The sequence below is a fragment of the Octopus bimaculoides genome, chromosome 29 (assembly GCF_046866305.1).
Source record: "Octopus bimaculoides isolate indiv1 chromosome 29, ASM4686630v1, whole genome shotgun sequence".
Taxonomy (NCBI): Eukaryota; Metazoa; Mollusca; class Cephalopoda; order Octopoda; family Octopodidae; genus Octopus; species Octopus bimaculoides.
Window position 1 is genome coordinate 1238340 of NC_142956.1, and position 27810 is coordinate 1266149.

Below are 27810 nucleotides of genomic sequence, written 5' to 3' on the forward strand. Positions count from 1 at the left end.
GGGTGCTTATAAGTGAAAGGGAGTATCGCACCCAAAATCCCCCCCCCCCCAACGCTTATACCCACTGATCCACTGACCTGTACGAGTTAAGGCAGCTGGTGTATATATATATATATATACACAAACATATATGCTGTGTGTAGCATCGTGTGAGAGTGGGAGGCTAGTATATATTATATTTTTTTAAAAAACTTTAAGGCGCTGCTCCAGCATGGTCGCAGTCTAATGAATGAAACAAGTAAAAGAAAGAAAGGAACATGAGAAAACAACCCCATACATTTCGTACGTATACCTGCGGCTAAAGACACGCAGCTAGCTTTATTGATTGAGTGTGACAAGGGACGGATTGATGTCTAGCAGGATATATTTAAACGAAGTCTATGAAAAGCATTCGACAATCCAGAATCGACCCACCCTCTCTGATCGAAGTAAGCAAGTCTCGGAGGTAAATTCTTCCATTTATTGTGAGATGACGGGGGGGTGGATTGGTTCGCAAAAGTTTTGCTTCGTCTCGACGTTTCCATGGAACCTTTGATTTCTTTGTAGGATGCCAAGAAGATTCCGTCCAGATTCTCTGTGGTCGGCTGAATTCCTGATTGTTGTTTCTAAGTTATTTGGGGATGTAAGAGTGGTGCAATTGTATCCCCCCTAGACCCTCTCTGGTTTGTTTTCGATAAGCTTGGGTTCATTTCCGTGTATGTTTTTGGTTTATTTTCCTTCAGCAAGGGCTTATCCGATGCCTATTCTACGATGAACTGTGTTTCGTAGTTAATAAACAAATTGCTTTGTCTTTGCCAGCCTTGTAGCGAGTTTGTTTCTTCAGCTTCACAAGTTGTTTGCCACAGTTTAAAGACACTTTCCAAGCGTTGACCATCTCAATGTTTCTTTAATTCGTTGTAGATTTCCTCTTCAATTTTTCTTCATTGCTCAGCGCTCTAAGCTTAAGCAGTTCTATTTCTGTCTTCATGTTTTCCAAGTGTTAGTTTCTCCCTTAATTGTCTTTGTTGGTCCTGTTCGTTTGGAATACGTTTAATTTGGAGTTTATGAGGCAGAATTTAACCAGTGTTCATAAATTTCTGCCTTGTGCTTGTTTTTGATGATGTTTCAGAAAGAAACCTTTCTGGCTTTAAGTTTTTCATTCTATATGTGTATAATGCGGTTTTTAATTGCTAGTGGAGGGGGATGGGCTTCTATCTTGTGTATCATCTGTAGGTGGATTTTCATTTAAGCAATTATTATGTGGTAAAGAATGAAGAGTGGTGCATAATTCGGACAAATGTTGATTGAGCTGTTCCAGGGATTGTTCTTTCTTTCATTTTCCTCTTGTGTGGAGCGAGTGAGTTCATCAGTGTTGCTAATCAAAAGTCTCAAATTCGTGTTCATCTCTCTCAGTTCCTTAAGAGTCTCTTCGTTGAGACTTCTAACTGTAGAGTTTGGTGTTTATGGCATTTTCATTCTCACGTGTAGTGAAATATAATAGAAATATGGCACAAAATAGAAACACACACTTGGAAATATAAAAAGAAAAACAAACGTAAAGTCTTTTTATGAAAAGTAACGATAGATATATGCAATTAGATGAACTGAGGTGGGAATAAAAGTAATAAAAGAGATTGAAAAGCATACTGGTTTCCTAATATACCTAATCATTGCGTTATGTAAGATTTTTCCTACTAATTTAATTCAGTTTACGTATCTTTCTCCGCCCCGTCTAAATTGAACTCAGAACGTAAAGTGTTTTGTCCTCTTAATTTCCGTTTCTATGGCCACGAAGTCAAACATTCTCATTGGTCGGCCCGAGGCTATAGTAGAAAACACTTGCCAAGATGCCACGCAGTGGGACTGAACCCCGAACCACGTGGTTTGTTAGCAAGCTACTTACCACACATCTATTACAAAATTTACAAACGACCACACGTTTTGAGATTCAGGTGTATTTTCAAAGAGTATATATATATATATATATATATACTCTTTTACTTGTTTCAATCACTTCACTGCGGCCATACTGGAGCACCGCCTTTAGTCGAGCTAATCGACCCCACGACTTATTCTATCAGTCTCTTTTACCGAACCTCTAAATTACGGGGACGCAAAAACACATACACATATACTACGGGCTTCTTTCAGTTTCCGTCTATCAAATTCACTCACAAGGCTTTGGTTGGCTCGATGCCATAGTAGAAGACACTTGCCCAAGGTACTACGCAGTGGGACTGAAGCCGGGACCATGTGGTTGGTAAACAAGTTACTTACCACACAGCCACTCCTGCACACACACACACACACACACACATATATATATGGAACAAAAATGCAATAGAGAAGAGAGGGCATTAAAACATCTGGACAGATGGATGATTGAAAGGCGGACAAGAGAAACAACAATTAGAAGGACAGGCCAAAGAGGATGGGTCATTCGTGGCTTTCTTTCCTCAGTCAAGTTCCAGAAGTCACGACCATTTCGGGCAGTTACATATATAAGAGTGTATAAGTATTTGTACACAGAGAGGTGACCCTTGGCAGGATGCCTTACATGCAAGAAAGCGGGGCCAAAGCCAAACCACGAAAAAAAAGGTAATTCCAAAGAGAATGAAAGCAAAAGTTATTTATAGTTAACCTCTCTGTCTTATATTTGAAAATATGTTTCTTTATTGACTTTTATTACTCATGCTTGCCACTGGTATGAAAATTTTTCCAAATTTTCTACCCTTATAATTGTCACAGTATATATATATAATACACATTCGTCATCATCATCGTTTAATGTCCGCTTTCCATGCTAGCATGGGTTGGGCGATTTGACTGAGGACTAGTGAAACCAGATGGCTACACCAGGCTCCAATCTGATTTGGCAGAGTTTCTACAGCTGGGTGCCCTTGCTAACGCCAATCACTCCAAGAGTGTAGTTGGTGCTTCTACGTGTCACCAGCACGAAGGCCAGTCAGGCGGTACTGGCAACGGCCACGCTCAAAATGGTGTCTTTTACGTGCCACCTGCACACGAGCCAGTCCGGTGGCACTGGCAACAATCTCGCTCGAATGATTTTCTAACGTGCCACTAAGGCGACGCTGGTAACGATCACGCTCAAATGGTGCTATTTACGGGCCACTAGCACGGAAGTCAGACAGCTGCTCTGGCAATGATCACGCTTGGACAGTGCTGTCAGTGCTCCACTGGCACCGGTGCCAGTCATATAAATAATATGGGTGGCTTATAAGTAATTTAGCAGCCTAAAGGCAAATTTATAGATGTCACTAGAGTGACAGAAGGTACAAAATGGTACCAGCATTGCTTGAAATAAGAGTCTTATTTCTAGCAATGCTGGTACTACTTAATACCCTGCTCTCCATTCTTTCCTGTTGAAGAGTGTCGGCTCATTTTTGCCAAGCATCAAACAAATATAACTTGCTTGTCGATCATACACCTGTCTTTGTCTGTTGTTTTTCTATAAATTTCAACTGTATCATCATTGTTGTTTAACGTCTGCTTTCCATGCTGGCATGGGTTGAATCGTTTGACTGAGGACTGGCGAACCAGAAGGCTGCACCAGGCTCATATATGTATGTATGGATTGCTGGGAGGATAGAAAGAGGAGGTGTTTTCAATACAGCACAAAAGCCAAGCTTTAGGCTATCCACACTGTCAGATTCCAGTCATATTTTGAAATCCTTAAGGTGTAGCATTCACAACACTAAAATAGCATTCACAACACAGTTATCAAGCAGTGATGGGAGACAGACACGCAGACATGAGGAGACACACACACACACACATATATATTCGATGGGCTTCTTTCAGTTTCCATCCACCAAAACCACTCACAAGGCTTTGGTCGGCTTGAGACTATAGTAGAAGACACTTGCTCAAGGTGGCACGCAGTGAGACTGAACCCAGAACCATGTGGTTGGGAAGCAAGCCTCTTACTACACCTAATATATGACAAAGATGGTGGGATAGGTTGGAAGCATAAGGTAAGTGATGACGTATGAATGGTCAAGGGGCCTTGCAAGAAGGACAACTAGTGTGTGTGACTTTTGCTTTCGGGCTTTCACTTGGGACAGACATGGTGACCTCGCAAGAGTTCAGGGAAATTGGCGTTAGGTTCTGGCCAGAGGTTAGGTCGGTGTATCCTAAGTGGACAGTATAAATGTTGCGAGAGGACCCATGTGACAGATGAACCAAGCCTTTTAGCCCATTTCACACACCTGCTGTAAAAACCTTTCCAAAACTGACCTCCCCCTGTGCTGGTGCCACGTAAAAAGCACTGGTTCATGCGTCCTGGCATCTCTTGTGGGTATTTTTCTAGCCAGAAGGTGATCATCGCTTCTATACCCTAATCGTGTGGGATTATATTGTACAAATTCACCACATCGAATGATACTAACAGGGTTCCTTCACTTATTGTCTTCGGGAGGTGCTTTAGCATGTCTAAGTCATCCCTGATGAAGCTTTTCACATATTTTAGAAACGGTTTGAGTAAGATGTCGAGGAAGTTGCTCAAACGGTGGCTTTCACAAACAGGGCCAGCAATGATGGGTCTCAGTTTCAGGTCAGTAGGGGGAGGATCATTGACAACCGACGCTGGTGTGTTTATGTCCCCCGTAACTTAGCGCTTCGGCAAAACAGACCGATAGAATAAGTCCTGGGGTGCTCCAGTATGGCCAGTCAAAAGAAAGACTGAAACAATTAAAAGAGTATATATACATATATAATCGTTTTATGTTCCATTTATATAAAATAAAGTGAAAAATTTTCATAACAACCCTTAGTGCAGGTCCTGGGTGATATTGAACACTGCCAAGAATGTTATTCGTGTCTACACAAGACCACCAAGACACCAACAGAAATCTAGTTAAAAAATGTCATATTTAAACTCCAATTCTCTTTGAGCATGTAAAGGACAAACTTGGCTGGCGCAAAATCAGTAAGACAAGATAAGGCATATTTGCCTATTAAATTCTCCAAAAAACTCGCTAATACACATCAGTATCCATCCCTAGACATCAGAAATGTAAAGAAATAAATTAAAATATCTCGGCCAAATGAAAGAGGCTGAGAGAAAGTTGACGGCGGTGCACCAGCATGGCGGCAGCTCTAAGCTGAAACTATAAACAAACAATCAAACGTTGTAGGAATTAAATTTCTTTTTTTATCAAAAACGTGTTCTATAATTTTTTATCAAAAACGTGTTCTACAATTTATTTTTCAAAAAAGTGTCAAGTTTGTCCTTTACATGCTCAAAGAGAATTGGAGTTTAAATATGACATTTTTTAACTAGATTTCTGTTGGTGTCTTGGTGGTCTTGTGGGTAAAGGCCTGTGTAGACACGAATAACATTCTGGGCAGTGTTCAATATCACCCAGGACCTGCACTAAGGGTTGTTATGAAAATTTTTCACCTCACAGACAATTTTTTTCATTGAATTCTGGGAAAAGTTAGGTTTATAAATCCTAATTTTCACGTATAAAATTGCCGCTAGTAAGATGGAACAGTGGTGCTAGAGGTGGAAGGGGCTTTGGGGCGCGGACAGGTGGTCTAGGCTGCCTGTTCGCGCGCCCCCCGCCCTTCCCCTTTCACTTCTTTCATCGCCGGACCATTGACCCTGGCGGGTTTTTACCTCGCCTCATCATTTTTCCCCCTCCTAATTCTCAAAGACGAAATTAATTAAATAAATAATAATTAATTAATTAAAAAAAAAAAAAAAATAAACGTACATTTCGTACGAAATACAGCTAGCTTTACTGATTGAGTGTTTACGAATCGATGTATGTAATTGATACATGTAAAGCCATTCCAGAATCGACCCTCTCTGATTGAAGTCACGTAATTGAAGCCGAGGAAGGATTAAGAATTATGGCTGCAACAAGGTAGGCAAAGAATAGAATCTTTTTTCTTTTTATACCCATTGTCTTTTACCGTCGCCTTTTAATGCGTTTTACACGAACAAATTGACACAAGAGTCTTAATTTTTGGTTTAATGTGAACACCCGGCCATATATACGTATGTATATTGACAACATTACAATTTTGCAAAGAAAACTTCGCTCCAACGAATGAATATGAGGATGTAATGGCTACTACTGAACATCACTTCCGAGTAGTATCATTTAAATGTGTCTGGCATCAAGCTTATCATTCTATTATCTTTGTTAAGTAAACTGTGCATCCACTGTTTCATAAATCCACCACAGGTGACAAATGTCCATAAAAATCTATCTCTGTCCCCAATGGGTCTATTGCCTCACCAAAGTGTCCTTTTTTTTTTTTTTTGTAGCTTTTTCAATCAGTAATAACACATTGCCTACTTGGAACTTTCAATGTCTCTTCTTCTCTGACTATAAAAAAACTTGTTTATTTTCTCTTCAATCGCTGCATTTGTCCAATGTTAAAAATCCTGTATAAATACTCCTAATTCTCAAAGACGAAATTAATTAAATAAATAATTAATTAATTAAAAAAAAAAACAAAATAAACGTACATTTCGTACGAAATACAGCTAGCTTTACTGATTGAGTGTTTACGAATCGATGTATGTAATTGATACATGTAAAGCCATTCCAGAATCGACCCTCTCTGATTGAAGTCACGTAATTGAAGCCGAGGAAGAATTAAGAATTATGGCTGCAACAAGGTAGGCAAAGAATAGAATCTTTTTTCTTTTTATACCCATTGTCTTTTACCGTCGCCTTTTAATGCGTTTTACACGAACAAATTGACACAAGAGTCTTAATTTTTGGTTTAATGTGAACACCCGGCCATATATACGTATGTATATTGACAACATTACAATTTTGCAAAGAAAACTTTGCTCCAACGAATGAATATGAGGATGTAATGGCTACTACTGAACATCACTTCCGAGTAGTATCATTTAAATGTGTCTGGCATCAAGCTTATCATTCTATTATCTTTGTTAAGTAAACTGTGCATCCACTGTTTCATAAATCCACCACAGGTGACAAATGTCCATAAAAATCTATCTCTGTCCCCAATCTGTCTATTGCCTCACCAAAGTGTCCTTTTTTTTTTTTTGTTGTAGCTTTTTCAATCAGTAATAACACATTGCCTACTTGGAACTTTCAATGTCTCTTCTTCTCTGACTATAAAAAACTTGTTTATTTTCTCTTCAATCGCTGCATTTGTCCAATGTTAAAAATCCTGTATAAATACTCCTAATTCTCAAAGACGAAATTAATTAAATAAATAATAATTAATTAATTAAAAAAAACAACAAAATAAACGTACATTTCGTACGAAATACAGCTAGCTTTACTGATTGATTGTTTACGAATCGATGTATGTAATTGATACATGTAAAGCCATTCCAGAATCGACCCTCTCTGATTGAAGTCACGTAATTGAAGCCGAGGAATTATTAAGAATTATGGCTGCAACAAGGTAGGCAAAGAATAGAATCTTTTTTCTTTTTATACCCATTGTCTTTTACCGTCGCCTTTTAATGCGTTTTACACGAACAAATTGACACAAGAGTCTTAATTTTTGGTTTAATGTGAACACCCGGCCATATATACGTATGTATATTGACAACATTACAATTTTGCAAAGAAAACTTCGCTCCAACGAATGAATATGAGGATGTAATGGCTACTACTGAACATCACTTCCGAGTAGTATCATTTAAATGTGTCTGGCATCAAGCTTATCATTCTATTATCTTTGTTAAGTAAACTGTGCATCTACTGTTTCATAAATCCACCACAGGTGACAAATGTCCATAAAAATCTATCTCTGTCCCCAATGGGTCTATTGCCTCACCAAAGTGTCCTTTTTTTTTTTTTTTGTAGCTTTTTCAATCAGTAATAACACATTGCCTACTTGGAACTTTCAATGTCTCTTATTCTCTGACTATAAAAAACTTGTTTATTTTCTCTTCAATCGCTGCATTTGTCCAATGTTAAAAATCCTGTATAAATACTCCTAATTCTCAAAGACGAAATTAATTAAATAAATAATAATTAATTAATTAAAAAAAAAAACAAAATAAACGTACATTTCGTACGAAATACAGCTAGCTTTACTGATTGAGTGTTTACGAATCGATGTATGTAATTGATACATGTAAAGCCATTCCAGAATCGACCCTCTCTGATTGAAGTCACGTAATTGAAGCCGAGGAAGAATTATGGCCGCAACAAGGTAGGCAAAGAATAGAATCTTTTTTCTTTTTATACCCATTGTCTTTTACCGTCGCCTTTTAATGCGTTTTACACGAACAAATTGACACAAGAGTCTTAATTTTTGGTTTAATGTGAACACCCGGCCATATATACGTATGTATATTGACAACATTACAATTTTGCAAAGAAAACTTTGCTCCAACGAATGAATATGAGGATGTAATGGCTACTACTGAACATCACTTCCGAGTAGTATCATTTAAATGTGTCTGGCATCAAGCTTATCATTCTATTATCTTTGTTAAGTAAACTGTGCATCCACTGTTTCATAAATCCACCACAGGTGACAAATGTCCATAAAAATCTATCTCTGTCCCCAATGGGTCTATTGCCTCACCAAAGTGTCCTTTTTTTTTTTTTTTGTAGCTTTTTCAATCAGTAATAACACATTGCCTACTTGGAACTTTCAATGTCTCTTATTCTCTGACTATAAAAAACTTGTTTATTTTCTCTTCAATCGCTGCATTTGTCCAATGTTAAAAATCCTGTATAAATACTCCTAATTCTCAAAGACGAAATTAATTAAATAATTAATTAATTAAAAACAAAACAAAATAAACGTACATTTCGTACGAAATACAGCTAGCTTTACTGATTGAGTGTTTACGAATCGATGTATGTAATTGATACATGTAAAGCCATTCCAGAATCGACCCTCTCTGATTGAAGTCACGTAATTGAAGCCGAGGAAGAATTATGGCTGCAACAAGGTAGGCAAAGAATAGAATCTTTTTTCTTTTTATACCCATTGTCTTTTACCGTCGCCTTTTAATGCGTTTTACACGAACAAATTGACACAAGAGTCTTAATTTTTGGTTTAATGTGAACACCCGGCCATATATACGTATGTATATTGACAACATTACAATTTTGCAAAGAAAACTTCGCTCCAACGAATGAATATGAGGATGTAATGGCTACTACTGAACATCACTTCCGAGTAGTATCATTTAAATGTGTCTGGCATCAAGCTTATCATTCTATTATCTTTGTTAAGTAAACTGTGCATCTACTGTTTCATAAATCCACCACAGGTGACAAATGTCCATAAAAATCTATCTCTGTCCCCAATGGGTCTATTGCCTCACCAAAGTGTCCTTTTTTTTTTTTTTTTTTGTAGCTTTTTCAATCAGTAATAACACATTGCCTACTTGGAACTTTCAATGTCTCTTCTTCTCTGACTATAAAAAACTTGTTTATTTTCTCTTCAATCACTGCATTTGTCCAATGTTAAAAATCCTGTATAAATACTCCTAATTCTCAAAGACGAAATTAATTAAATAATTAATTAATTAAAAACAAAACAAAATAAACGTACATTTCGTACGAAATACAGCTAGCTTTACTGATTGAGTGTTTACGAATCGATGTATGTAATTGATACATGTAAAGCCATTCCAGAATCGACCCTCTCTGATTGAAGTCACGTAATTGAAGCCGAGGAAGGATTAAGAATTATGGCTGCAACAAGGTAGGCAAAGAATAGAATCTTTTTTCTTTTTATACCCATTGTCTTTTACCGTCGCCTTTTAATGCGTTTTACACGAACAAATTGACACAAGAGTCTTAACTTTTGGTTTAATGTGAACACCCGGCCATATATACGTATGTATATTGACATTCATTGGCAACATTACAATTTTGCAAATGTAATAAATACTTTTGGAAAGAAAACTTTGCTCCAACGAACCGAAGGAGCAATGAAATGTCATTTATCGCCCATTACATCTCGTACAGACAAGTGGGGGTAAAAACATAGAACGAACGAATATGAGGATGTAATGGCTACTACTGAACATCACTTCCGAGTAGTATCATTTAAATGTGTCTGGCATCAAGCTTATCATTCTATTATCTTTGTTAAGTAAACTGTGCATCTACTGTTTCATAAATCCACCACAGGTGACAAATGTCCATAATAATCTATCTCTGTCCCCAATGTGTCCTTTTTTTTTTTTTTTTGTAGCTTTTTCAATCAGTAATAACACATTGCCTACTTGGAACTTTCAATGTCTCTTCTTCTCTGACTATAAAAAACTTGTTTATTTTCTCTTCAATCGCTGCATTTGTCCAATGTTAAAAATCCTGTAGATGTTTTATATTGTGTTTGTGTAATCAATTGGTGGATATTCTGTTGTTGGAGTTACTGGGCTTTATGTTTGGTTGGGGATTCTAGAGTGATTAGTGTAATTCTGGTGTGTGGGCATTTGTGTATCACTCTGTTCTTGGTTTCCTTTCTCTTTTCTATTCCTTGTCCTTCATCTGGAGCCAGTCAGGGGCTACTGGCATCGACCACGTTCGCATGGTGCTCTTTTCATGCCCCAAAGAACAAAAATAAAAATAGGACTGCAGCTGGAAGTGCTCAGGTGTCACTGGGGCAGGCATTGATGATTCAGCGCTTAGGAATGCTTCTGTAGGAGAAAATGCAGACCTTATTAAATATGCAAGGACCCAGAAACTTATGTCCTCTTAAGGGGTTTTTGCTTAATAAAAAAAAAAAAAAACTCTGTAAATGTAGTAGTTAGAGAGGAGAATAATTTGGTTAGGGGATATATTGGCAGCACTATTGAATTTAAAAGGAGATATCGGGTCCACATGAGCTCATTTTCGAATGCCAAATACTCCAATGGCATATTATATTCATGATTTGAAGAGGAGGAATATGAGCTATACTATTGAATGGTTAGGCCTATCCAAAGCCCCCCCCCCTACACACTTTAATGCTAATGTAGATTATGCTTAAGGGAATTGTACTTGATTGGCCAAACACCTTAATATATTTTCTTATGTGCTCCCTTTCTGTAATAGGTTTTTCTCAACATTCTTGAGTAGTTATAAAATTAAAATCAGATGCCCACCTGAGCTGTGATCTTGAATTGAATCTGTAGCAAATTTTCTTTTATCTAAATTTAATTATTGACCTTTGAAATGCATATATTTTTCTTTGTTCGACTCGTGTTAGCTTTTATTCGTGCATATGTGTATACCGTTGGCTTTTACCATTTGGGGCCCTGTTGTTTTGACCAATTGGAATGTTTATTCATTATACCTTTCAGTTTAGTCAACCATTTCATCAATTGCAGCAGCTTCATAACTAATTCAGTTCTCTGATAGCTTAGTTGTATATCTGATATCTGTTGTACTGAATAATTATTGATAGATCTAGATTAGCAACAGTCAGTGCTACTATCACCAAGTGAAAATCTAGGTTACTTTAGGTGAGCCTAATAACTGATGGTTTTTGGGGGGGGGGTGTTGTTTGTCACTCTTGGTGAGTCCTTGACAGTATACAACTAAGCTATTACTGTACATATATATATTTATTCAGTTATTATGTCACATGCTAAAAGAAACAGGCCTCTGTGAAGTGCAACACCTAACCAACAGTGGGGCTCATTGCTGGTTCCACTCCAGTACCCGGTGTGGGGCATAGGCTAATGTACGGAATGCAAGCGAAATGATTGAAGTAATAATAATACAGTAAGGTTTTCTTGAAGCATTGACAGGTGTGGTTACGTGATAGAGAAGTTTGCTTGCCAACCATTCGGTCCCACTGCAGATATATGTGCGTCTGTGTTGGTGTTTACATCCTCATGAAAGACACAAAATAAGTACCAGGCTATTCTGGTCAGAAAGCTTAGCAAGAGCCTATGTATACATTTTAATTAAAATATATTTTGGTTTTGCTAGATTAGATTTGTTTCATTAAATTACCAAATTTCTCCTCAAACCCACCCCAACATAGAATATTCTCTTCCATTCCATAATTCGGTATAGTGTACATTTAAAGACTGGATTATGTTTTTTCAAAGTTGTTGCAGTGTTTCTGTCATGTGCTGTGAAAAAGGGATCTCGGATTATACAACACTGCTTCAGACAAACCTATCCAACCCATGAGCCTGTGGAAGAAGAGGAAGACATGGAAAAGTAGGCACACTCTTATATACACACATTTATGCAGCCACTACTAGATTCATAATATATACACACAAGCACATACATTACTCAATTCATAATATATACACATACATACATTACTCGATTCATAATATATACACACAATACTAGATTCATAATATATACACACACACACTACTAGATTCATAATATATTCACACACACACTACTAGATTCATAATATATACACACACACTACTCGATTCATAATATATACACACACAAGCACATACCTGATATGCTTTTATAATTACTGTTGTACTGAATAATTATTGATAGATCTAGATTAGCAACAGTCAGTGCTACTATCACCAAGTGAAAATCTAGGTTACTTTAGGTGAGCCTAATAACTGATGGTTTTGGGGGGGGGGGTGTTGTTGTTTGTCACACTTGGTGAGTCCTTGACAGTATACAACTAAGCTATTACTGTACATTAAAAGAAATAGGCCTCTGTAAAGTGCAACACATAACCAACAGTGAGGCTCATTGCTGGTTCCACTCCAGTACCCGGTGTGGGGCATAGGCTAATGTACGGAATACAAGCCAAATGATTGAAGTAACAATAATACAGTAAGGTTTTCTTGAAGCATTTACAGGTGTGGTTACGTGATAGAGAAGTTTGCTTGCCAACCATTCGGTCCCACTGCAGATATATGTGCGTCTGTGTTGGTGTTTACATCCTCATGAAAGACACAAAATAAGTACCAGGCTATTCTGGTCAGAAAGCTTAGCAAGAGCCTATGTATACATTTTAATTAAAATATATTTCGTTTTTGCTAGATTAGATTTGTTTCATTAAATTACCAAATTTCTCCTCAAACGTTAAACCCACCCCAACATAGAATATTCTCTTCCATTCCATAAGTCGGTATAGTGTACATTTAAAGACTGGATTATGTTCTTTCAATCAGGTTTCAAAGTTGTTGCAGTGTTTCTGTCATGTGTTGTGAAAAAGGGGTAAGTGATACGAGGGATCTCGGATTATACAACACTGCTTCAGACAAACCTATCCAACCCATGAGCCTGTGGAAGAAGAGGTGATGAGGAAGACATGGAAAGGTAGGCAAACTCTTATATACACACAAGCACATACATTACTCAATTCATAATATATACACATACATCACTAGATTCATAATATATACACATACATACATTACTAGATTCATAATATATACACACATTACTCGATTCATAATATATACACACATTACTAGATTCATAATATATACACATACATTACTCGATTCATAATATATACCACATACATACATCACTAGATTCATAATATATACACATACATATATTACCCCATTCATAATATATGCACACATTACTCAATTCATAATATATACCACATACATACATCACTAGATTCATAATATATACACATACATACATTACTCGATTCATAATATATACACACACAAGCACATACATTACTCGATTCACATATCTGATATGCTTTTATAATTACTGTTGTACTGAATAATTATTGATAGATCTAGATTAGCAACAGCCAGTGCTACTATCACCAACTGAAAATCTAGGTTACTTTAGGTGAGCCTAATAACTGATGGTTTTTGGGTGTTGTTGTTTGTCACACTTGGTGAGCCCTTGACAGTATACAACTAAGCTATTACTGTACATATATATATTTACTCAGTTATTATGTCACAGGTCTCTGTGAAGTGCAACACATAACCAACAGTGAGGCTCATTGCTGGTTCCACTCCAGTACCCGGTGTGGGGCATAGGCTAATGTACGGAATACAAGCCAAATGATTGAAGTAATAATAATACAGTAAGGTTTTCTTGAAGCATTGACAGGTGTGGTTTATGTGATAGAGAAGTTTGCTTCCCAACCATTCAGCCCCCCTGTGCTGGTGCCACGTAAAAAGCACTGTGGTGTTAGGAGTGCTGCAATTATGAATCTGTGGTTCATGCGTCCTGGCATCTCTTGTGGGTACTTTTCTAGCCAGAAGGTGATAATCGTTTCTATACCCTAATCGTGTGGGATTATATTGTACAAATGATACCAACAGGGTTCCTTCACTCATTGTCTTCGGGAGGTGGTTTAGCATGTCTAAGTCATCCCTGATGAAGCTTTTCACATATTTCAGAAACGGTCTGAGTAAGATGCCGAGGAAGTTGCTCAAATGGTGGGCCTCAGTTTGAGGCCAGTAGGGGGAGGATCATTAATGCATAGGCTTGGAGAAACTCTGCAAGCTTTAGAAATATCTGGATTTTTGTGTATCTGAGGTAATCCGTAGAATAGAGTAGGTCTGTATTTGAAGAGTCTTCTGTGGGTTGTATTGTACTCATAGTAAATATTATTTTCCATCGTGGAGAGTATTCACTTGTTGTAATACTCTGTGTCCATCACCACTACCGCACTTCCTTTGTCGGTTTCTTTGTTAGTTACTGTTAGTAAGTGAAATATATGTATAAATGATAACAAACAGACATTGTCTTTCAACTCTTTATTGACACATTAACATTGTCTTGTATTCTCTTATACTCAGAGCCAGGTACTTCTTTGTCCAGCCCTCCAGAGTAACTGCTTGGTTTCCGGAGAAAGAGGTCGTCTTGTTGATGAAAATAAATCAATAAAACAAAAAGTGCGTCTATTTTATTTAATTAAAAGTATGATAATTTAGTACCTACAATGTTTAAATATGATCATATACTTAGATTCTACAACAATTAAGTATGATAATTTGGTGTCTATAACGATTACATTCTATATAGTTATATTCCACATTAGTTTAGTGTCTGTAATGATTAGATTCTATATAGTTAGATTCTACATTAGTTTAGTGTCTGTAATGATTAGATTCTATATAGTTATATACCACATTAGTTTAGTGTCTGTAATGATTAGATTCTATGTAGTTCGATTCCACATTAGTTTAGTGTCTGTAATGATTAGATTCTATATAGTTATATGCCACATTAGTTTAGTGTCTGTAATGATTAGATTCTATATAGTTCGATTCTACATTAGTTTAGTGTCTGTAATGATTAGATTCTATATAGTTCGATTCCACAATAGTTTAGTGTCTGTAATGATTAGATTCTATATAGTTCGATTCGACAATAGTTTAGTGTCTGTAATGATTAGATTCTATATAGTTCGATTCCACATTAGTTTAGTGTCTGTAATGATTAGATTCTATATAGTTAGATTCTATATAGTTCGATTCGACAATAGTTTAGTGTCTGCAATGATTAGATTCTATATAGTTAGATTCTACATTAGTTTAGTGTCTGTAATGATTAGATTCTATATAGTTCGATTCCACAATAGTTTAGTGTCTGTAATGATTAGATTCCACAATAGTTTAGTGTCTGTAATGATTAGATTCTATATAGTTATATGCCACATTAGTTTAGTGTCTGTAATGATTAGATTCTATATAGTTCGATTCTACATTAGCTTAGTGTCTGTAATGATTAGATTCTATATAGTTATATTCTATATGGTTAGATACAACATTAGTTTAGTGTCTGTAATGATTAGATTCTATATAGTTAGATTCCACATTAGTTTAGTGTCTGTAATGATTAGATTCTATATAGTTATATTCTACATTAGTTTAGTGTCTGTAATGATTAGATTCTATATAGTTATATACCACATTAGTTTAGTGTCTGTAATGATTAGATTCTATGTAGTTCGATTCCACATTAGTTTAGTGTCTGTAATGATTAGATTCTATATAGTTCGATTCCACAATAGTTTAGTGTCTGTAATGATTAGATTCTATATAGTTCGATTCGACAATAGTTTAGTGTCTGTAATGATTAGATTCTATATAGTTCGATTCTACATTAGTGTCTGTAATGATTAGATTCTATATAGTTCGATTCCACATTAGTTTAGTGTCTGCAATGATTAGATTCTATGTAGTTCGATTCCACATTAGTTTAGTGTCTGCAATGATTAGATTCTATATAGTTCGATTCCACATTAGTTTAGTGTCTGTAATGATTAGATTCTATGTAGTTCGATTCCACATTAGTTTAGTGTCTGTAATGATTAGATTCTATATAGTTCGATTCTACATTAGTTTAGTGTCTGTAATGATTAGATTCTATATGGTTAGATACAACATTAGTTTAGTGTCTGTAATGATTAGATTCTATATAGTTCGATTCTACATTAGTGTCTGTAATGATTAGATTCTATATAGTTCGATTCCACATTAGTTTAGTGTCTGTAATGATTAGATTCTATATAGTTCGATTCCACATTAGTTTAGTGTCTGTAATGATTAGATTCTATGTAGTTCGATTCCACATTAGTTTAGTGTCTGCAATGATTAGATTCTATATAGTTCGATTCTACATTAGTTTAGTGTCTGTAATGATTAGATTCTATGTAGTTCGATTCCACATTAGTTTAGTGTCTGTAATGATTAGATTCTATATAGTTCGATTCCACATTAGTTTAGTGTCTGTAATGATTAGATTTTATATAGTTCGATTCCACATTAGTTTAGTGTCTGTAATGATTAGATTCTATATAGTTCGATTCTACATTAGTTTAGTGTCTGTAATGATTAGATTCTATATAGTTATATACCACATTAGTTTAGTGTCTGTAATGATTAGATTCTATATAGTTCGATTCTACATTAGTTTAGTGTCTGTAATGATTAGATTCTATATAGTTCGATTCTACATTAGTTTAGTGTCTGTAATGATTAGATTCTATATGGTTAGATACAACATTAGTTTAGTGTCTGTAATGATTAGATTCTATATAGTTAGATTCCACATTAGTTTAGTGTCTGTAATGATTAGATTCTATATAGTTCGATTTCACAATAGTTTAGTGTCTGCAATGATTAGATTCTATATAGTTAGATTCCACATTAGTTTAGTGTCTGTAATGATTAGATTCTATATAGTTATATTCTATATAGTTCGATTACACATTAGTTTAGCGTCTGCAATGATTAGATTCTATATAGTTCGATTCCACATTAGTTTAGTGTCTGTAATGATTAGATTCTATATAGTTCGATTCCACAATAGTTTAGTGTCTGTAATGATTAGATTCTATATAGTTCGATTCCACATTAGTTTAGTGCCTGTAATGATTAGATTCTATATAGTTCGATTCCACAATAGTTTAGTGTCTGTAATGATTAGATTCTATATAGTTATATACCACATTAGTTTAGTGTCTGTAATGATTAGATTCTATATAGTTCGATTCGATAATAGTTTAGTGTCTGTAATGATTAGATTCTATGTAGTTCGATTCCAAATTAGTTTAGTGTCTGTAATGATTAGATTCTATATAGTTCGATTCCACATTAGTTTAGTGCCTGTAATGATTAGATTCTATATAGTTCGATTCGACAATAGTTTAGTGTCTGTAATGATTAGATACTATATAGTTCGATTCTACATTAGTTTAGTGTCTGTAATGACTAGATTCTATATAGTTATATGCCACATTAGTTTAGTGTCTGTAATGATTAGATTTTATATAGTTCGATTCTACATTAGTTTAGTGTCTGTAATGATTAGATTTTATATAGTTCGATTCCACATTAGTTTAGTGTCTGTAATGACTAGATTCTATATAGTTAGATTCCACATTAGTTTAGTGTCTGTAATGATTAGATTCTATATAGTTCGATTCTACATTAGTTTAGTGTCTGTAATGATTAGATTCTATGTAGTTCGATTCCACATTAGTTTAGTGTCTGTAATGATTAGATTCTATATAGTTCGATTCTACATTAGTTTAGTGTCTGTAATGATTAGATTTTATATAGTTCGATTCCACATTAGTTTAGTGTCTGTAATGATTAGATTCTATATAGTTCGATTCCACATTAGTTTAGTGTCTGTAATGATTAGATTCTATATAGTTCGATTCCACATTAGTTTAGTGTCTGTAATGATTAGATTCTATATAGTTCGATTCCACATTAGTTTAGTGTCTGTAATGATTAGATTCTATATAGTTATATTCTATATAGTTCGATTCTACATTAGTTTAGTGTCTGTAATGATTAGATTCTATATAGTTCGATTCCACATTAGTTTAGTGTCTGTAATGATTAGATTCTATATAGTTCGATTCTACATTAGTTTAGTGTCTGTAATGATTAGATTCTATATAGTTCGATTCTACATTAGTTTAGTGTCTGTAATGATTAGATTCTATATAGTTCGATTCTACATTAGTTTAGTGTCTGTAATGATTAGATTCTATATGGTTAGATACAACATTAGTTTAGTGTCTGTAATGATTAGATTCTATATAGTTCGATTCCACATTAGTTTAGTGTCTGTAATGATTAGATTCTATATAGTTATATTCTATATAGTTCGATTCTACATTAGTTTAGTGTCTGTAATGATTAGATTCTATATAGTTATATTCTATATAGTTCGATTCTACATTAGTTTAGTGTCTGCAATGATTAGATTCTATATAGTTCGATTCTACATTAGTTTAGTGTCTGTAATGACTAGATTCTATATAGTTATATTCTATATAGTTCGATTCTACATTAGTTTAGTGTCTGCAATGATTAGATTCTATATAGTTCGATTCCACAATAGTTTAGTGTCTGTAATGATTAGATACAACATTAGTTTAGTGTCTGAAATGATTAGATTCTATGTAGTTCGATTCCACATTAGTTTAGTGTCTGTAATGACTAGATTCTATATAGTTATATTCTATATAGTTCGATTCCACATTAGTTTAGTGTCTGTAATGATTAGATTCTATATAGTTCGATTTCACAATAGTTTAGTGTCTGTAATGATTAGATTCTATATAGTTCGATTCCACATTAGTTTAGTGCCTGTAATGATTAGATTCTATGTAGTTCGATTCCACAATAGTTTAGTGTCTGTAATGATTAGATTCTATATAGTTCGAGTCCACATTAGTTTAGTGTCTGTAATGATTAGATTCTATGTAGTTCGATTCCACAATAGTTTAGTGTCTGTAATGATTAGATTCTATATAGTTCTATTCCACAATAGTTTAGTGTCTGTAATGATTAGATTCTATATAGTTCGATTCCACAATAGTTTAGTGTCTGTAATGATTAGATTCTATATAGTTATATACCACATTAGTTTAGTGTCTGTAATGATTAGATTCTATGTAGTTCGATTCCACATTAGTTTAGTGTCTGTAATGATTAGATTCTATATAGTTCGATTCGATAATAGTTTAGTGTCTGTAATGATTAGATACTATATAGTTCGATTCTACATTAGTTTAATGTCTGTAATGATTAGATTCTATATAGTTCGATTCCACATTAGTTTAGTGTCTGTAATGATTAGATTCTATATAGTTCGATTCCACATTAGTTTAGTGTCTGTAATGATTAGATTCTATATAGTTATATTCCACATTAGTTTAGTGTCTGTAATGATTAGATTCTATATAGTTATATTCTATATAGTTCGATTCCACATTAGTTTAGTGTCTGCAATGATTAGATTCTATATAGTTCGATTCCACATTAGTTTAGTGCCTGTAATGATTAGATTCTATATAGTTCGATTCCACAATAGTTTAGTGTCTGTAATGATTAGATTCTATATAGTTCGATTCTACATTAGTTTAGTGTCTGTAATGATTAGATTCTATATAGTTATATTCTATATAGTTCGATTCTACATTAGTTTAGTGTCTGCAATGATTAGATTCTATATAGTTCGATTCTACATTAGTTTAGTGTCTGTAATGATTAGATTCTATATGGTTAGATACAACATTAGTTTAGTGTCTGTAATGATTAGATTCTATGTAGTTAGATTCCACAATAGTTTAGTGTCTGCAATGATTAGATTCTATGTAGTTCGATTCCACAATAGTTTAGTGTCTGTAATGATTAGATTCTATATAGTTCGATTCCACATTAGTTTAGTGCCTGTAATGACTAGATTCTATATATTTCGATTCCACATTAGTTTAGTGTCTGCAATGATTAGATTCTATATTAGTTTAGTGTCTGTAATGATTAGATTCTATATAGTTATATTCTATATAGTTCGATTCTACATTAGTTTAGTGTCTGCAATGATTAGATTCTATATAGTTCGATTCTACAATAGTTTAGTGTCTGTAATGATTAGATTCTATATAGTTCGATTCCACATTAGTTTAGTGTCTGTAATGATTAGATTCTATATAGTTCGATTCCACATTAGTTTAGTGTCTGTAATGATTAGATTCTATATAGTTATATTCTACATTAGTTTAGTGTCTGTAATGATTTGATTCTATATAGTTCGATTCCACATTAGTTTAGTGTCTGTAATGATTAGATTCTATGTAGTTCGATTCCACATTAGTTTAGTGTCTGTAATGATTAGATTCTATGTAGTTATATACCTGTCTGTAATGGTTAGATTCTATATAGTTCGATTCTACATTAGTGTCTGTAATGATTAGATTCTATATAGTTCGATTCTACATTAGTTTAGTGTCTGTAATGATTAGATTCTATATGGTTAGATACAACATTAGTTTAGTGTCTGTAATGATTAGATTCTATATAGTTCGATTTCAGAATAGTTTAGTGTCTGCAATGATTAGATTCTATATAGTTCGATTCCACATTAGTTTAGTGCCTGTAATGATTAGATTCTATATAGTTCGATTCCACAATAGTTTAGTGTCTGTAATGATTAGATTCTATATAGTTATATACCACATTAGTTTAGTGTCTGTAATGATTAGATTCTATGTAGTTCGATTCCAAATTAGTTTAGTGTCTGTACTGATTAGATTCTATATAGTTCGATTCCACATTAGTTTAGTGCCTGTAATGATTAGATTCTATATAGTTCGATTCCACAATAGTTTAGTGTCTGTAATGATTAGATTCTATATAGTTCGATTCGATAATAGTTTAGTGTCTGTAATGATTAGATTCTATGTAGTTCGATTCCACATTAGTTTAGTGTCTGTAATGATTAGATTCTATATAGTTCGATTTCACAATAGTTTAGTGTCTGTAATGATTAGATTCTATATAGTTCGATTCGACAATAGTTTAGTGTCTGTAATGATTAGATACTATATAGTTCGATTCTACATTAGTTTAGTGTCTGTAATGACTAGATTCTATATAGTTATATGCCACATTAGTTTAGTGTCTGTAATGATTAGATTCTATATAGTTCGATTCCACATTAGTTTAGTGTCTGTAATGATTAGATTTTATATAGTTCGATTCTACATTAGTTTAGTGTCTGTAATGATTAGATTCTATGTAGTTCGATTCCACATTAGTTTAGTGTCTGCAATGATTAGATTCTATATAGTTCGATTCTACATTAGTTTAGTGTCTGTAATGACTAGATTCTATATAGTTATATTCTATATAGTTCGATTCCACATTAGTTTAGTGTCTGTAATGATTAGATTCTATGTAGTTCGATTCCACATTAGTTTAGTGTCTGCAATGATTAGATTCTATGTAGTTCGATTCCACATTAGTTTAGTGTCTGTAATGATTAGATTCTATATAGTTCGATTCCACATTAGTTTAGTGTCTGTAATGATTAGATTCTATATAGTTCGATTCCACATTAGTTTAGTGCCTGTAATGATTAGATTCTATATAGTTCGATTCCACAATAGTTTAGTGTCTGTAATGATTAGATTCTATGTAGTTCGATTCCACATTAGTTTAGTGTCTGCAATGATTAGATTCTATATATTTCGATTCCACATTAGTTTAGTGTCTGCAATGATTAGATTCTATATAGTTCGATTCTACAATAGTTTAGTGTCTGTAATGATTAGATTCTATATAGTTCGATTCCACAATAGTTTAGTGTCTGTAATGATTAGATTCTATATAGTTCGATTCTACATTAGTTTAGTGTCTGTAATGATTAGATTCTATGTAGTTCGATTCCACATTAGTTTTGTGTCTGTAATGATTAGATTCTATATAGTTCGATTCCACATTAGTTTAGTGTCTGTAATGATTAGATTTTATATAGTTCGATTCCACATTAGTTTAGTGTCTGCAATGATTAGATTCTATATAGTTCGATTCTACATTAGTTTAGTGTCTGTAATGATTAGATTCTATGTAGTTCGATTCCACATTAGTTTAGTGTCTGAAATGATTAGATTCTATGTAGTTCGATTCCACATTAGTTTAGTGTCTGCAATGATTAGATTCTATATAGTTCGATTCTACATTAGTTTAGTGTCTGTAATAATTAGATTCTATGTAGTTCGATTCTACATTAGTTTAGTGTCTGTAATGATTAGATACAACATTAGTTTAGTGTCTGTAATGGTTAGATTCTACATTAGTGTCTGTAATGATTAGATTCTATATAGTTCGATTCCACAGTAGTTTAGTGCCTGTAATGATTAGATTCTATATAGTTCGATTCGATAATAGTTTAGTGTCTGCAATGATTAGATTCTATATAGTTCGAGTCCACAGTAGTTTAGTGCCTGTAATGATTAGATTCTATATAGTTCGATTCTACATTAGTTTAGTGTCTGTAATGATTAGATTCTACATAGTTCGATTCTACATTAGTTTAGTGTCTGTAATGATTAGATTCTATATGGTTAGATACAACATTAGTTTAGTGTCTGTAATGATTAGATTCTATATAGTTAGATTCCACATTAGTTTAGTGCCTGTAATGATTAGATTCTATGTAGTTATATTCTATATAGTTCGATTCCACATTAGTTTAGTGTCTGTAATGATTAGATTCTATATAGTTATATTCTATATAGTTCGATTCCACATTAGTTTAGTGTCTGTAATGATTAGATTCTATATGGTTAGATACAACATTAGTTTAGTGTCTGTAATGATTAGATTCTATGTAGTTCGATTCCACATTAGTTTAGTGCCTGTAATGATTAGATTCTATGTAGTTCGATTCTACATTAGTTTAGTGTCTGTAATGATTAGATTCTATATAGTTCGATTCCACAATAGTTTAGTGTCTGTAATGATTAGATACAACATTAGTTTAGTGTCTGAAATGATTAGATTCTATGTAGTTCGATTCCACATTAGTTTAGTGTCTGTAATGATTAGATTCTATGTAGGTATATACCTGTCTGTAATGGTTAGATTCTATATAGTTCGATTCCACAATAGTTTAGTGTCTGTAATGATTAGATTCTATATAGTTATATACCACATTAGTTTAGTGTCTGTAATGATTAGATTCTATGTAGTTCGATTCCAAATTAGTTTAGTGTCTGTAATGATTAGATTCTATATAGTTCGATTCCACATTAGTTTAGTGTCTGTAATGATTAGATTCTATATAGTTCGATTCCACATTAGTTTAGTGTCTGTAATGACTAGATTCTATATAGTTCGATTCTACATTAGTTTATTGTCTGTAATGATTAGATTCTATGTAGTTCGATTCCACATTAGTTTAGTGTCTGTAATGATTAGATTCTATATAGTTCGATTCCACAATAGTTTAGTGTCTGTAATGATTAGATTCTATATAGTTCGATTCCACATTAGTTTAGTGCCTGTAATGATTAGATTCTATGTAGTTCGATTCCACAATAGCTTAGTGTCTGTAATGATTAGATTCTATATAGTTTGAGTCCACATTAGTTTAGTGTCTGTAATGATTAGATTCTATGTAGTTCGATTCCACAATAGTTTAGTGTCTGTAATGATTAGATACAACATTAGTTTAGTGTCTGAAATGATTAGATTCTATATAGTTCGATTCCACAATAGTTTAGTGTCTGTAATGATTAGATTCTATGTAGTTCGATTCCACATCAGTTTAGTGTCTGTAATGATTAGATTCTATATAGTTATATTCTACATTAGTTTAGTGTCTGTAATGATTAGATTCTATATGGTTAGATACAACATTAGTTTAGTGTCTGTAATGACTAGATTCTATATAGTTCGATTCTACATTAGTTTAGTGTCTGTAATGATTAGATTCTATGTAGTTCGATTCCACATTAGTTTAGTGTCTGTAATGATTAGATTTTATATAGTTCGATTCCACATTAGTTTAGTGTCTGTAATGATTAGATTCTATATAGTTCGATTCTACATTAGTTTAGTGTCTTTAATGATTAGATTCTATATAGTTCGATTCTACATTAGTTTAGTGTCTGTAATGATTAGATTCTATATGGATAGATACAACATTAGTTTAGTGTCTGTAATAATTAGACTCTATATAGTTAGATTCCACATTAGTTTAGTGTCTGTAATGATTAGATTCTATATAGTTCGATTTCACAATAGTTTAGTGTCTGCAATGATTAGATTCTATATAGTTAGATTCCATATTAGTTTAGTGTCTGTAATGATTAGATTCTATATAGTTCGATTCCACAATAGTTTAGTGTCTGTAATGATTAGATTCTATATAGTTCGATTCCACATTAGTTTAGTACCTGTAATGATTAGATTCTATATAGCTCGATTCGATAATAGTTTAGTGTCTGCAATGATTAGATTCTATATAGTTCGATTCCACATTAGTTTAGTACCTGTAATGATTAGATTCTATATAGTTCGATTCCACATTAGTTTAGTGTCTGTAATGATTAGATTCTATATAGTTCGATTCCACATTAGTTTAGTGTCTGTAATGATTAGATTCTATATAGTTCGATTCCACATTAGTTTAGTGTCTGTAATGATTAGATTCTATATAGTTATATTCTATATAGTTCGATTCTACATTAGTTTAGTGTCTGTAATGATTAGATTCTATATAGTTCGATTCCACATTAGTTTAGTGTCTGTAATGATTAGATTCTATATAGTTCGATTCTACATTAGTTTAGTGTCTGTAATGATTAGATTCTATATAGTTCGATTCTACATTAGTTTAGTGTCTGTAATGATTAGATTCTATATAGTTCGATTCTACATTAGTTTAGTGTCTGTAATGATTAGATTCTATATGGTTAGATACAACATTAGTTTAGTGTCTGTAATGATTAGATTCTATATAGTTATATTCTATATAGTTCGATTACACATTAGTTTAGCGTCTGCAATGATTAGATTCTATATAGTTCGATTCTACATTAGTTTAGTGTCTGTAATGATTAGATTTTATATAGTTCGATTCCACATTAGTTTAGTGTCTGTAATGATTAGATTCTATATAGTTCGATTCCACATTAGTTTAGTGTCTGTAATGATTAGATTCTATATAGTTATATTCTATATAGTTCGATTCTACATTAGTTTAGTGTCTGCAATGATTAGATTCTATATAGTTCGATTCTACATTAGTTTAGTGTCTGTAATGACTAGATTCTATATAGTTATATTCTATATAGTTCGATTCTACATTAGTTTAGTGTCTGCAATGATTAGATTCTATATAGTTCGATTCCACAATAGTTTAGTGTCTGTAATGATTAGATACAACATTAGTTTAGTGTCTGAAATGATTAGATTCTATGTAGTTCGATTCCACATTAGTTTAGTGTCTGTAATGACTAGATTCTATATAGTTATATTCTATATAGTTCGATTCCACATTAGTTTAGTGCCTGTAATGATTAGATTCTATATAGTTCGATTCCACATTAGTTTAGTGCCTGTAATGATTAGATTCTATGTAGTTCGATTCCACAATAGTTTAGTGTCTGTAATGATTAGATTCTATGTAGTTAGATTCCACAATAGTTTAGTGTCTGCAATGATTAGATTCTATGTAGTTCGATTCCACAATAGTTTAGTGTCTGTAATGATTAGATTCTATATAGTTCGATTCCACATTAGTTTAGTGCCTGTAATGATTAGATTCTATATAGTTATATACCACATTAGTTTAGTGTCTGTAATGATTAGATTCTATGTAGTTCGATTCTACATTAGTTTAGTGTCTGTAATGACTAGATTCTATATATTTCGATTCCACATTAGTTTAGTGTCTGCAATGATTAGATTCTATATTAGTTTAGTGTCTGTAATGATTAGATTCTATATAGTTATATTCTATATAGTTCGATTCTACATTAGTTTAGTGTCTGCAATGATTAGATTCTATATAGTTCGATTCTACAATAGTTTAGTGTCTGTAATGATTAGATTCTATATAGTTCGATTCCACATTAGTTTAGTGTCTGTAATGATTAGATTCTATATAGTTCGATTCCACATTAGTTTAGTGTCTGTAATGATTAGATTCTATATGGTTAGATACAACATTAGTTTAGTGTCTGTAATGATTAGATTCTATATAGTTCGATTTCAGAATAGTTTAGTGTCTGCAATGATTAGATTCTATATAGTTCGATTCCACATTAGTTTAGTGCCTGTAATGATTAGATTCTATATAGTTCGATTCCACAATAGTTTAGTGTCTGTAATGATTAGATTCTATATAGTTCGATTCGACAATAGTTTAGTGTCTGTAATGATTAGATTCTATATAGTTCGATTCCACATTAGTTTAGTGTCTGTAATGATTAGATTCTATATAGTTAGATTCTACATTAGTTTAGTGTCTGTAATGATTAGATTCTATATAGTTCGATTCCACAATAGTTTAGTGTCTGTAATGATTAGATTCTATATAGTTCGATTCCACATTAGTTTAGTGTCTGTAATGATTAGATTCTATATAGTTAGATTCTACATTAGTTTAGTGTCTGTAATGATTAGATTCTATATAGTTCGATTCCACAATAGTTTAGTGTCTGTAATGATTAGATTCCACAATAGTTTAGTGTCTGTAATGATTAGATTCTATATAGTTATATGCCACATTAGTTTAGTGTCTGTAATGATTAGATTCTATATAGTTCGATTCTACATTAGCTTAGTGTCTGTAATGATTAGATTTTATATAGTTCGATTCCACAATAGTTTAGTGTCTGTAATGATTAGATTCTATATAGTTCGATTCCACATTAGTTTAGTGTCTGTAATGATTAGATTCTATATAGTTATATTCTATATGGTTAGATACAACATTAGTTTAGTGTCTGTAATGATTAGATTCTATATAGTTAGATTCCACATTAGTTTAGTGTCTGTAATGATTAGATTCTATATAGTTATATTCTACATTAGTTTAGTGTCTGTAATGATTAGATTCTATATAGTTATATACCACATTAGTTTAGTGTCTGTAATGATTAGATTCTATGTAGTTCGATTCCACATTAGTTTAGTGTCTGTAATGATTAGATTCTATATAGTTCGATTCCACAATAGTTTAGTGTCTGTAATGATTAGATTCTATATAGTTCGATTCGACAATAGTTTAGTGTCTGTAATGATTAGATTCTATATAGTTCGATTCTACATTAGTGTCTGTAATGATTAGATTCTATATAGTTCGATTCCACATTAGTTTAGTGTCTGCAATGATTAGATTCTATGTAGTTCGATTCCACATTAGTTTAGTGTCTGCAATGATTAGATTCTATATAGTTCGATTCCACATTAGTTTAGTGTCTGTAATGATTAGATTCTATGTAGTTCGATTCCACATTAGTTTAGTGTCTGTAATGATTAGATTCTATATAGTTCGATTCTACATTAGTTTAGTGTCTGTAATGGTTAGATACAACATTAGTTTAGTGTCTGTAATGATTAGATTCTATATAGTTCGATTCTACATTAGTGTCTGTAATGATTAG

The 27810-nt window shown here is 33.1% G+C and overlaps 1 long non-coding RNA gene across 20 annotated transcripts in view; it reads left to right on the forward strand.

Annotated features, from left to right (window-relative positions):
- Positions 1-297: 297 nt before the first annotated feature.
- LOC149130276 (uncharacterized) overlaps positions 298-27810 on the forward strand; it is a 34473-nt gene continuing 6960 nt past the window's right edge. The window contains exons 1-7 of one of the 20 annotated variants that reach the window (XR_016239030.1): positions 5706-5870; positions 6565-8160; positions 8849-8911; positions 9603-9672; positions 12014-12128; positions 13070-13217; positions 14684-14779. This is a non-coding gene — a long non-coding RNA (uncharacterized LOC149130276). Of the gene's footprint in view, positions 446-5702; positions 5871-6564; positions 8912-9602; positions 9673-12013; positions 12129-12705; positions 12729-13069; positions 13218-14683; positions 14780-27810 lie in introns of those variants that run through there. The other 19 variants (XR_016239031.1, XR_016239020.1, XR_016239028.1 and 16 more) reach the window with 19 other exon arrangements.